The following is a 13,306-nucleotide window of genomic DNA, read 5'->3' on the forward strand; positions in this document are numbered from 1 at the left end:
TATCCTCTGTGCTGCGTGGAGAGGGGTGTGGGCAGCCCCCCACTCGGCGTTTCCAAGGGACCTGCTGCGACCGCCTCCCGCGGTGGGAGTCCCTGCCTGGCAGGCTGGGGTGGTGAAGAAAGATCCAACCGCGGGACCGGCGGAAAACCCGTCCCGGGACCCTTTCGAAGGGGTCGAGGTAGATATGCGGAGTGAGAAACTCGGAGGTGGTACCTGTTCTGGGTGAGGGGGATCGTACCTGCTACGTTCACCGCTGTATCCCCATGGCCAAATACAGTGCCTGGGAATGAAAGAATGAATGCATGAATGGCCAGGGTGTGAAGAGTTTTGAGGCATTTGAACTACACAGGCAAAAGCCAAGAGTCCGAGAAAATGGATCCTTCCCTAAATCTCACGTCACCATTAGCATTTTCATTTCCAGACCTACATAGTAAAGGAAAGGCTAGATTCAATGCGGGAACAGGTATTGCTGATTTGGGCTTTTGCTTGTAGGATTTTCTGAAAGACGGTGTGTTGTTTTGTTTGGCAGTGTGCTTTGGCACGATAGTCTAAATAACATTACTCAAATATGCTTATTACTTCATTTTTAAGAGCTAGAACTAGAGATGTTGAAAGTTCAGGAAGGCACTTTGATCAGTATAAATCTAGAGTAAAAGTGGTGTTGTTGGCTTCTTGGCCATGTGTGTCCCGAAGTCTCTGATTTGCATGCAAATGTGAGCGAATCCTGGCAGATGTCTGGCCTCATCCATTCACATGAAGGAATTTGAAAAGACAAGGAGTCTTTAGTTAACAATAGACCTTAAGAAAATGGAATAAAGGCGCAGTGTGAGTTTTTCTGTTTAGGAATTCCATATCTTGCTGACACCTTCAAGAGCCAAATTCTCTGAGTGCTATTGTGTTGAAAGCTCAAAGTACTACTTGCTCTTTACCTGGCTGTGTATTTTTGTGCAACATTCAAGCTGCATGTTCTGAGTTGGATAGTGAGGAAAATATTTATATGAAGTAGGCTGTAACTTTAATCCACTTCTGGTGGTTTGAGGTGATTACTGAACTGCCCTTTCAACTTTTAGAGTTTCTTTTCTTTTCCTTTTAGTCATTTTATCTCCGGCTCACATTTGCTCTCCATCCTCAGGGCTAAAACAATTAGGAAGAGATAGTTGTAGTTGACATTCACTAGAATGTTCACTGTTCAAGCAAAATTATTTTGGTTCTTAAGGCATCAAACTTGTAGAAGTGAAGGTGATGAAACCGGCATGTTCCTAGTCACCTGACGGGTTTTCGGGCCACAGGACAAAACCATGAGTGGGAGGCAGTCCAAACTAGGGGAATCTCTGCCTTGTTTAACATTAGCTAATAGACCACTGCTTGCTCACCTCCTAGAGTAGTGCGACTACTGAACAAAAGGCCAGCGGTGTGGGCTGCACGTGAGCCCTGGGATTATACCTACTGACAAGCCAGCCTCCTTGGCCTCTTCTTTTGTCAGTCTGAAACATTGTTGAAGAGGAAAAAGAACCTATTCACTAAACAGTGCTTGCCCAGTATTCTGTATATTCACTGAAAGGGACATTAAAATCCACCCCCCACCCCAAGACAACATTGTTTTCAGGGCTCAGTGTTTGTGGGGGAGGGGTGCACAACAGATGTTAGTCTGCTATTTTACATGTTTCCTTTAAGTTATTTTTGCTGGTTCAGTGACTTTTACACATAAGGCAGTTTTTTCCCAGGAGGGGAAAACTGAATTGAGTCAAATTTAAGTAAGAAAATGTTAAAGCCAAGATTTCATTTTATGTCTTAATGCTATCAAGAAGTCAGAAAGTAACAAATCATTAGAATACACACATATGTGACTTAAGCCTGAGATTCGATCTTCATTATGGACTTGAGAGTTAACTATAAAATACAGTTGACTTTTCTAAATTAGGCTGTAAACTATTTTACTGTAAATTATCTAGGTATTTTTGAAACAAACCTGGTAACTTTAAACTGACCACAGCCTCACATTTGTAAGAAATTCTCTTTGGTTATTATCCTGCCTATGTGAAATCTTTGCCAGTCTAATGAAAGGGAAGACTAGAGCATAGTCCTTGGCAAATAAAAGTAATAAAGTACTTATTATTGTAAAAAAATCACTGTGCTAAATAAAATCTTAGACCAGATCTAACTGCAGACTCTGCCGCTGAACAATAACACACGGAGCTCTGGATAGTGTCTGGAATTCAAAAACAGCAAGAAAAAACTCACCCATTGATCTCTCTCTGGTTGGGCCCTGCTAAGGCTAGCTTCTTGACCTGAATTGCTAGAGCAATTACCACATATCCTAAAGCAGTGACACTCATGGCCACAAACTGGTAGGTACTAAAGAAAATCTGCCTCTACAGAGTTATAGTGCTACTTTCTAAGCCAGTTGGGTATGACTATAAATAAACAGAATGGTGGGCTTTTTATGCCACCATAAATAATCATATATCATAAATAAAATATGGTAAATTATAGGATCTGCATGTCATTTTTTGCTAGACTTTCATAATGCTTTCTTAAAATTTATTTTAGGCTACAAAATAATAGGTCTTTGAATGATTCACTTGAGCACTAATGTAAGGTTGCTTAACTATTATATTTAATTTTTGAAAATTATTATGCTGAATATCTACTTGGGGTTAAGCCAATCTGGAGATAAAGCAAATTCAATTTTAGAATCATATTTTGGTTTCTGGGAACAATGGAAGTTTCTTTGACTCATGAATATAGCTTTGATTAATATTTTATTCAGGGTGAAAATATAATTATATAGATGAAGTCAGGAAAACCCGTATTCTCTCTTGTTTTTGGCTTAAAATATAGGATAGAGACAAAAGTTAAACCCTATATGTAAAGTTCAATAGTTACTGTCCAAGGGAACCCTTTGCTCTACAAGTCTTCTCAAATGAAATTTGTTTTTTTAATTTTTTCTTTTAGGATATTACCGTTCACCTATTTTATAGATCTGTTAGATTGTGGCCTCCAAGTGTTAAGCCATAGACAGACATGTAATAAATAGTTCATTGACATTGCATTTACGACACGTGATAAAATATTATAGTATATGTTTCCAGAGCCATGGCACCTACAGAACTGGTATCCATATTATTCAATAATTAAAGTCTATACTATTTTGTGGTACACTGCTTTTTGAAAAAGAAACATGTAGGCTTACATCTTTTTTACTTTTTGAATATTCTCCAAAGGTCTAGCAAAGGTAGAATGTTATCAGCAATTTTATTAGTTATTTAGCTGGGAAACAAGCTACTGTCTAGTCACAGCTAGGTTATCTTAGCTGTTTCTTAACCCTGCCAATCCTGTAACGTGATAATGTTGAGTGAATAGCTCTGGAAGGACTAACTTTCAGTGAAACTGCTAAAGGGTTTGAGGAAGCTGTGCTTCAAATGCCATAACTAACAAACATTGAACTTGGATCGAACCACTATACTTACCAGACTGACCGTCATCCCTGACATGCAGAGAAACTAGCTTAAACTTTCAGTGATACACACTGAAGTTCCATCATTTTGCACTTAGGATGCTGGTGCATCTACTTACAACACTTAGTTTTGAAAGTTATGGGATGAAACTGCTTTTATGTGGCTTATTGCCTTCCATTTACACTCTTTATAGCAAAGGGTTTGGAATGTTGTTTGAAAGCTTCGATTAAAGCTTCGATTAATATAAATGAGTCGTAATTTTCCGACCCAGGCCATCCTGCCTCTCATCTATTATACCACTGGCAGACATGTGGACTCCACAGCTGTCCCCTCATTTGTGTATGAAACAGACACACTGGTGGCATTTTTTGGTTCCCATAGTTACAGTAACAATATACATGTGACATGACGCCCTTCTACGGGAAAGGTTTTTGTGTTTTGTAGAACTGGGAGTAAAGGACAACGAAGTAAAGTTTGGGGGATACATAAATTAATCTGCCATTGTTTTCTGGAGCCACTTGTTTCAATCACGGGAGGAGAGCTGTCCCTCAGTGGTGTCCAGAAAAGGGCAATTGCGAGACTTCGGCTAACAAAGATTTCCAAGGGAGGCATTTCTAACAATGCCTAACCTCTATAGGAGAATGTCCATTAAATATTCATTTCAAAATATTTGCTCTTCCTATTTATGACTGCCCTTTGTGAGGTAATGTATTAGCATAGTCATTTTCAATTCATACAGGAAAAAAAGACAGCACCAATATTAGCATCCATCTCAGTAAGACCTAGGAGACAAAAAATCAGTTTGCACTATTAAGCAGTAAGCACAAAGAGAGAATCTTCATTTAGGAACACTAAAAAGCTTTACAAAGAAAGAAAGGTTGCTTAATTGGTTTCATGCCTATAATTTTCCCCTCTAGAAAAAAATGTTAGTGTGGCAATAAAGAATATCATTAACCTGCATTGTTATTTCACAATAGTAATAAGTCTTAATTTGCATCCATAATAATCACTGTAATCAAGTACTGTCCAGGGAGTCAGGAAGGCGCAGGCTCATTTCCCAGCTCTGACACTAATGCCTGAATGTGTGACCTTCTAGATGTCCTGCAACCCGCTTGGTACTTCATGTCCCTAACTGAGTTGTTTCAAAGGATGCGGAAATGCTAGAAGTGTCTAGTATTAGCACTGCAAAGAATTTTATTTCTGCCCTAAATGCCACGATTGGACGGAGAGCTAAAGGTCTGGGGAACATAGCCATGATGCTCTTTTCTGCAAGGTATTTTTTCTGGCTTCTAATCTCACAGCTAAGAGATTTTTTTGTTGTTCTTTTAAAAATTTTCTCCTCCTAATGTGATAATTCCCTATCACCTCACCTGGGTCTTCTTGAGGGAAATAATTTTACCTGGGATACAGGAAGCTGTTTATGTTCTTGGAACACTCGTTCACCCAGTGAATATATCCTGAGCCCCAGCTGTGTGCCAGGCATTATAGGAGGTACTAAAACCAAAAGAAATTAGCTTGATTTTTCTGCAGCTTGTACATTAAATCCATCAGAAGCAGTTTGTTTCCATCAGTCACGTATTCTTCTACAAATAGTTATAGAGTGAAGAAGGCACTTTGCTAGATCTAGCACAGGGGTTTTTAACTGGGGGTGATTTGACCTCCCCACCCCACCCATCCCTACCTCCAGGAGGAACTTGGCCATATTTGGAGATATCTTTGGCAGTTGTCACAACTAAAGGTGGGGGATGCTACTGGCATCTAATGTGTAGAAGCCAGGGATGCCGGTAAACATCCTAAAATGTATAGGATGGTCCCCCCACGACAAAGAATTATTTGGTCCAGTGTCAATAGTACCAAAGTTTTGACAAACCCTGTTCTAACAGACATTGACTCTGCCCTGAGTTAATGTCTATTTGGTGTTATAGAAAGGAGAGTGACAAGTACAATAAAGTGTGCTGTGATGGCAAAAGTGTGAGCTACAAAAGTACAGAAGCAGGAGCGTTAATTCAGATTTTGGCCATTGGCAAAGGCTTTAAGAAACCTTCTGGTTAATTTACAGAACAGGCTATCACCTGCAACACAAGTATTTGGCAGGAGACCATTTTAAATCTAGTCCTACTGAACACCAGTGAGTGGGATGGTTGCTTTAGAGAGGGTAGACGCCTCTGAATTGGTTAGAATTCAGAGTGTCTTGAGCAAGCAGAAGAGGAGGCTAGAAACAGAATAAAAGTCAGTTGCAAGAAACATATAACAGCACATGCTGCATAAAAAGAAGATGGGCTGCACTGACAAAATGAATAGTGCCTCATGTTTTACAACTTCACATTTTGCAGAGTCCTTAAATGTGTATCTCATTTGACCTCTACTATTCTGAGACACCAAATATCATTCTTTCTCTCTTTTTTCAATAACTAAGGGACCAGAGCCATGGAGCAGTTTAGTGTGACCTTGGACAAGTCACTTAATACATTTCTAAGTTGTAAAAGAAAAAGGGTTGCAATTTTCTTTTCCTAGCTTAAGTTGAACTTGTGTAAGATCATACATCTAGGGTAAGACTGGATCTGGGATAAGACCTGAGGCTCCTTGCTTGTACCAAGCCTGTTTCCTGAACTGTGGTGACAGAACAGGTAATATGACAGTGACTCAGCACTTTAGCTCTTGGGTTACCAAGGAGAGCAAGGACCTGGGATATATCAGTTAAAATGTATCATGCAGGGAAATTTAAGCTGGGTTTCCCAGACACCTAAGAACTAATCAGACTTTCTCTCTAATGTCTTACCTTAAACTGACCTTAGAGGCTTAAAAAAATAATTTGTGACAAGCTGGGAAGAAAGGTTCATAGGCTAAAGATGGCTAGGATAAGAAAATGAGATAGCCCAGAAGATGAAAGAGAACTGAGGGTGTTCTGCCTACAAAAGAAAAGCGATAGTGGCATGGTTTTCTGGTTTTGTTTGGCAGGGGTATTTTAACTTTGTATATACATACACACATGTGCATACACATACACACAAACAGAGGAGACATACTTGATTTCATACTGAGAAGCGTGTATTTTTGTTTCAATAATAAGACTTGTTCATCAAAATGAGCTTTGTAAAGAGTCTTCTCTCAAGTTCTTAAAGATGTAACTTCTCACTTCTCTAGGATAGTGTAACGTTCTCTTGTGAGAAGCTACATGACCATTTAAAGTCCTTTTCACCTTCATAATTCTGTGATTTCCATGAGTGCTATAGTTATATAGGACTTCAGCTCATGTCTCCAGAACACTGATGGAATCTATAGTAACTCATCCAACCATGATAGAACTACTGAAGACATTGGAGTGGCAATTAACTGGATTTCTCTGCTTGTTCTTCCAGCTCATTATGGTTCTGTGCAGTAAGGACTGCATGTAAAGTTTAACACTCCCAAAGGACTAGTTAGTTCTGCTATGTCCCGTGGGGACAACCTGTCTCTGGAATCCCAGCCAACCTCCTCACATACTCACAAACTCATCATTTCTCACCTGGGAGACCAGGTGAAAAACTTGAGTGTCTTCAAAGCCATCTGAAGGAAAAAACACAAAGTACATGAGCAAATGCAGGTGAGATATTTTTCCCTTCATGCATGAAGGATAGCACTGTCAAAATAGAACCCTTGTAAATAAGCTTACAAGCAGCTTCACCCTCAGGAGTGACAATGGAGTGAGAGATTCACTTCATACACAAGAGATGCTTTAGTAATTAGGAGGAAAATATTACATAGGGCTCCTGAATTATATCCCCAGAGCCCCACTAGATTACCTAATACAGAGTGTAGTAACAGTAGGAGAAAAGTATTGATACCCAACATTGTGTGTGCCTTTCCACTGTGCCGGGAACCATCCCGTGCACCTTCTATGCATTAACTCATTTAATCCTTGCAAAAACTGTATAATGGGGATACCCACTTTACAGCTCAGGAATAAGGCACAAAACAAGTAACTTGCCCAAGGTCATGGTAGTGTGTACTCAGTAAATATTTGTCAAATGAATGAATGAATAAGCATCTGCTTTAGACGTGAAAGTCTTTTATTTGAATGCTCAGTTTACAGCAGCCCTGCTTCCTACGCAAGGTGCTTTCAAGAACTGGCTCTGTGACTGTGGATGACAGATAGTCTCAGAGCTGGTAAGTGGCAGAGCAAGAATGTGAACTTGGGCCTGTCTGACTCTGAACCTGCACTGTTAAAGCACTGGGCTGTGTTTCTTCATCTTTATTTGCAACTATAAAACAAAAGGATTGGATTGGACTAGCTTTCATAGCCCATTTGGCTCTAAAAAGTCTGTAATTCCATTATTAGAGTTTCTATAAAATAAAACATGATGTATTTTATTATTTAAGTTTCTTTTTAATTTTTTTTTTTTACATTTATTTATTTTTGAGAGACACAGAGACAGAGCACAAGTGGGGGAGGGGCAGAGAGAGAAGGAGACAGAATTCGAAGTAGGCTCCAGGCTCTGAGCTGTCAGCATAGAGCCCGATGCAGGGCTCGAACTCACAAACCGTGAGATCATGACCTGAGCTGAAGTTGGACGCTCAACCAACTGAGCCACCCAGGTGCCCCTATTTTATTATTTAAGTTTTGAGTCAACTTTGGTATTTTTATTTAGCCAATCACTGAATTATTCTTTAAAATTATATTGGTGTTATTAACAGCATATTTTAAAGTCATATTTAAGGTAAAAAAATTTTTAATGAGCCGAAATACCTAAAGATTGCATTCTCCTAACCATTACCATCACACTGCGTATTGTTATATCATCAGTGTCTGAATTTAGAGGGTTTCTGAAAACCGAAAAGCATCTTTTTGTTACACGGAAAAAAGACAGAAGTAAAATGATTAATTTTGAGGAAAGTTACTGTCTTGGATATTTGCAGATTGCTGAATCTTATGAAAAGTATTGAATGATTTTTTTACAAGAGCTTAAAACTGCTAGCAGTAATGAAAACTATTTAAGATTTGCTTCTAAAGAGTGTTTTGCTTTAAGGGATCTTTCTGACATGCAGGTGATACATCAGAACAATGTGAATCACTACCATAAGTGTTATAGGATGTATAGCCCAAAGCAGGGCAAAGAGAGTGAATAACTAGACAGGACTTAGAGTTGAGAGGAATTACTTCCAAAACTGCATCTTAGCTCTGTGGTCTGGAGTCATTTCAGTGAACCTCAGTATCTTCATCTATAAAATGGAAATAATAACAGACCCTGCCTTACAGAATCACTGGACTTATTCCATGAAATCATGCATATATATAGCCTTTTGCACAGTTCCTGGACCCCAAGGTAAGTAAACAGTAGTAATGGGTAGGAGTGGTATTATATTGAAATCTAACATTTCTGACTAAATGGTGTAGGCATTCCAAGGATCCTTACTCAGAGGCAAGTGAACGGACTTTAAGAGACAACAAGATTCAGACCAGATGTTTGGAAAGTCAGTAGTTCATAAGTAGTCTACCTTTGTGGTAGACCCCAAGAGAGATTTATATTTGCCCAGACATTCAAGAAATCTTATATCAGCTTATGTGCTTTAGAAGAAAAGGCAGACAGATGAATACATTAGAGCCTTTTTTGTTTGTTTCCAAATTATGTTCTGTATCCACTCTCTTTTCTCACTCTGAAAATATTACAATGCCCCAAAGTCGTAATTCATATAATCACATTTTCTAACCGGAAAGAACAGATTCAGTTCAGAGCTACCATTCTCCAAAGAGGAACTGAATTCAAGACATTGCCAGAACTAACAGACCCATAAGCTTCAACTCTGAGGGATCCAGTGTTATATGATAAAGTTGGGGGCACGTAAAACTCTTAAAACAATGGCTAGCATCTTGTAAGTGCTCGATAAATCATGCTGCTACCATTGATATTATTGATTTTTGGTATCATCATCTACATAACATCACTTTCTTGCTTCTTGACCAAACTGCAAGGCTCCTGTTTGGGACAAGATGAGAACCCAATGCGGCATAACCAAGAGTCCTCTTGGCTGCTGGGTTAGTCACAAAGCAAGAAAAAATCATCAGGCAAGCCAAATCAGGTAACCCTTAAGGAGACCCCTGGTAGGCTGACAACAGGGACAGGTTGCTATGACTTAGCCTCTACCCTGTTACAGCTAGCAAATTGTCATATGCACTTGAAGGACAAAGTTGAGAGTATGCATTAACTGCCTCATTATTCTTTGAATGCTTTGGGAGCTGGAAATAATAATTTTAACAAAGAACCTCACGTTCACTGTCTTGTTTAACCTTCCTAATCAAAGTTTCCCAATTGATAGGTGACTGCATTTAGGGGTAACTGAAGATATCTGTACTCTTACTTCTGGGGGATAGCTAGAACCACCACCTCACTAGTCACCTCCGGCAACCCTTGTACGCCAATAAATAGCATGTTTTTAGTGTGCTTAGAGGAGTACACAGCAACTCTGGGAGGTATTATCCCCACTTTAAAAGAGAAAAACAAAAAAACCCTGAGACAAGGAATTGACCCAATACCTTAAAACTAGAAAGTATATAGGACCAGGTACTCACTCTGGTTTTCCCCCAGGCTGAGTTCGTCACACTGGCCTTGATTTTCACACGTTTGCTTGTCCTCACTTCAAGTATATACTTTAGGATTATTTATTTTCACTCTTTAATAACACCACCAACAGCAGCTCCTTGAGGGAAAAGACTCTGACTTACTTAGACTTGGATCCCTGGCACCTATAAGAGCACTTGGCACATGGAAAATGCACTTAGCAAATAGTCCATGAATGAAAGAGGAAAGGGATTTCCATATATCTATTTCACTTTGTCATACTGCTTTTTCTAAAAATATTTTACAAAATTACTTCCTATGCAGTTTGGTAGAAACGAGTAGACTATAAACCTGTATTATATCAGAGATGTACTGCCTTACTATTTTAGAGAGGTTATTACAGAAAGTTGAACTCATTTGGGGATGCTTTTATGATATTAATGCCAAGGAAGTGTTATTAATCAAAAAGTATTCATTAAATGCATGTAGAATATCAAGTGCTATTAGAAGGGTGATGTGGGGGATGAAAAAAAAAATGTACATGGTGTTAACTTCCATCCCAAGTGAGTTTTGGACTCACTGGGGAGAGAGAATGAATAGAAACAAGACAGAAAATGATTAAGTGATCATCTGTAGAAATTCCACAAGAAAACAGAGCTTAGATGAGATGGTCCCGGGTATGAATCTCAACTCTATCACATACTGGCTGTGTGATCTTGGTTAAAGGACTCAAATTTATTTGACCCCCAAGCTCTCTCATCTACACCATGGAGGAATAATATGAATCCACAGGGTTGCTATAAGAATGTGTGGGAAAGCTTGTTACAGTGCTTAGAACTTGACGGTTACTCACTTCAGTCATTTGGCTAATATCAACAGCACCACCTCTGTACAGGTCTTCTGTGAGCTGGTGATAAATGAAATGTGGTCCATTCCCACGTGGGGCTTGCCATCTGATAGAGGTAACAGCATTAATCCATTAATCCACAAGTACCTGTGGGAGTATGGCTGTATTAAGTTCAGTGAAAGAGAAGTGCACAAGGCCAAAAGCGAATATTACATGGAGGATTCTAAGAGAAGTCCTTTGTAAAGAAGTGACATTTCAACCAAAATCTCAAGGGTGAGTGAAAGTTATGGAGGCACAGGGAGTGCAAGGGAAGAGCTTTGGAAGCCACAGCCCAGAGGTTTGAAGGACCTTGATGGGTTTGAAGAACAGAGAAAACCAGTGTGGCTTAGAAAAAAAAAAAAGGGGGGGGGGGGACATCATAAATCTCAGACTTTCATTTGCCCATTCCTCCAAAGTACACTTGGAGTTTGGAGAAAACAGAATTACTAGTTAATATGAAGTTCGACAAAAGGAGACTGTGCATTATGCACGGAAGGGATGAGATGTGTTGAATTTAGTCAAGGAAGGGGGATGATGACAGAAGGCTTTGAATATCTGGAGAGAAATCACATAAGCAGGGATTCAGGAGTGGCTGAATTGAATGGCGTGCTAGTGCATGGCATGTTTGGACTGGCACACACCAAGCTCCAAGAGCTAAAGGGCACACAGGAAGAAAGTCTCTACTTCATTTCTGTGTGACTCTTGGTTAAAGATATAATGTATGTGAAAGTGGCACATAATGTCTCGTAATTTAGTTTACCTTCTTTTACTTTCTGCTTTCTATTGCTTATTTTTCCCTTGTAATACCATCCCCTTTTATTATAGATGAACTCTTGATTAGGGCACTAGCTCATTGATAGCACATCACCTGTGTTGCCCACAGATGGAATTTTTTTTTAATACTAGTTTGGGGATGCCTTTAAAAATCCCTCTTGCTTGGAATGCAAATGCTTCATGTATGAAATATTTTTGTTCATGATCTCCATTATGTACAGCCACATCTGGCTGGTGTTAACATGAAAGAGGTGACGGATGTTGAGTGTTCAAGATCCTCCAAGAGATTTAGATGGTAAGTAATTTCATTAGTGCATAATGACCATAAAACCTAGTTGTTATTGATTTGTCCTCCATGGAGAGATCTACTTTTCTGCCTCATCTCAATCATTATGGTTCATAATGCAGAGATCATTTCAACACTGAGTTGCTAATGCATGCCCTTATAATAATTTGTGTTAGTTCCATCTTTGTATTGACATATAACTAAATTCAGACACTATCACCAAGTTGTTATCAAGGAGATGATAGTGGAGATAGTCACTTATTTTTCAGTAAGATGCAGAGTTAACCTTCCATTTGTACTGTGTTTTATGGTAGTACATCTCTGGCTCCACTGAGCCGTTTCATTTCATTTTGTCTCTATGCCTCTTGAGATCTTAAGTCTTCTATACTAGACTTTATGAGACAAACATCCAACTTCTCTCTGGTTATAACTTTACTCCCAAACTCCAAATGCCTGCTGGCTATTTTCACCCTAAAAATCACATCCCAGAAAGCTCAAAGGGAGGCACTGGTTTTTAGGATACAGAATGAGCTGTGGCTGTATAAGAGTATCCCATAGCCTTGTGCAGAGGAACAAAGCCTCCACAAACTGGCCCAGCAGAGAGAGAACTGGTAGAGAGTGCTCTCACCTTTCTCTTCCCACCCAGTCACATACATGGAGAAAGTCAACCCAGTTTCAAAGTGAGGTCTTGCTCTGGCATGCCCCTGTCTTACTTTGGCAATCACTAGCATCAGAGTCAAACAGGCTCAGTGCCTTGATATTATTTTTAACTCTTCCTCCCCCATTTTTACATCGTCAGCTGTATATCTAATAGTTACCTCTCCACTTGTCAGTCTCTATTGTTTCCTAAACATGGCCCTTCTCTGTTCTTACCACCATGATCGCAGTTCCATTGCCTCTTCTTTAGCTTAATGCGAGTGCTTCTTAATGGGTTTCCCTACATCCATTATGTACCCTCTCCAGTCTGTCTTACACACAGCTGATGGATCAGTGTTTCTGAATTATAGACATGATTCCCTAGTTCCCATTACAAGACATTTAGTGGTACCCACTTGCTGTGGGATTGTGCTGGATATTTTCTATACCCTTCCAGATCCACCCTACCCTTCTCCACTTTGCTTTGTACTCTGGGAATCAGACTCAGATGGACTGCATCAATGGGTCCTTTGCCATCTGGCTTCTTGTTGGCTTTTGCTTCTTGCAGCAGCTAGCCGAGGGGTGTGAGTCAGTACCTTAACCTTATCCATGCCCTGTAAATGGTCCCTTTTCAAAACTCCCTTTTCAAAAACTCCTTTTTGAATGCACCATCTGTTTTCTGCTAGGTCTTAGACAAGGATAATAAATGAAAGAAAACTCCTTAGTGAAG

General features: G+C 39.6%; 1 protein-coding gene across 6 annotated transcripts in view; it reads left to right on the forward strand.

Annotated features, from left to right (window-relative positions):
• LRRN1 (leucine rich repeat neuronal 1) overlaps positions 1 to 13,306 on the forward strand; it is a 37,990-nt gene that overhangs the window by 1,359 nt on the left and 23,325 nt on the right. For 2 of the 6 annotated variants that reach the window (XR_006715989.1, XM_045493603.1), the window contains exons 2-3: positions 10,874 to 10,956; positions 11,876 to 11,949. The exons of 2 other annotated variants lie outside the window; for them this stretch is intronic. The gene's annotated coding sequence lies outside the window, so the exon portion shown is untranslated. Of the gene's footprint in view, positions 1 to 6,817; positions 7,877 to 10,873; positions 10,957 to 11,875; positions 11,950 to 13,306 lie in introns of those variants that run through there. 2 more of the 6 variants (XM_045493604.1, XR_006715990.1) reach the window with 2 other exon arrangements.

Source organism: Leopardus geoffroyi, chromosome A2 (genome assembly GCF_018350155.1).
Source record: "Leopardus geoffroyi isolate Oge1 chromosome A2, O.geoffroyi_Oge1_pat1.0, whole genome shotgun sequence".
Taxonomy (NCBI): Eukaryota; Metazoa; Chordata; class Mammalia; order Carnivora; family Felidae; genus Leopardus; species Leopardus geoffroyi.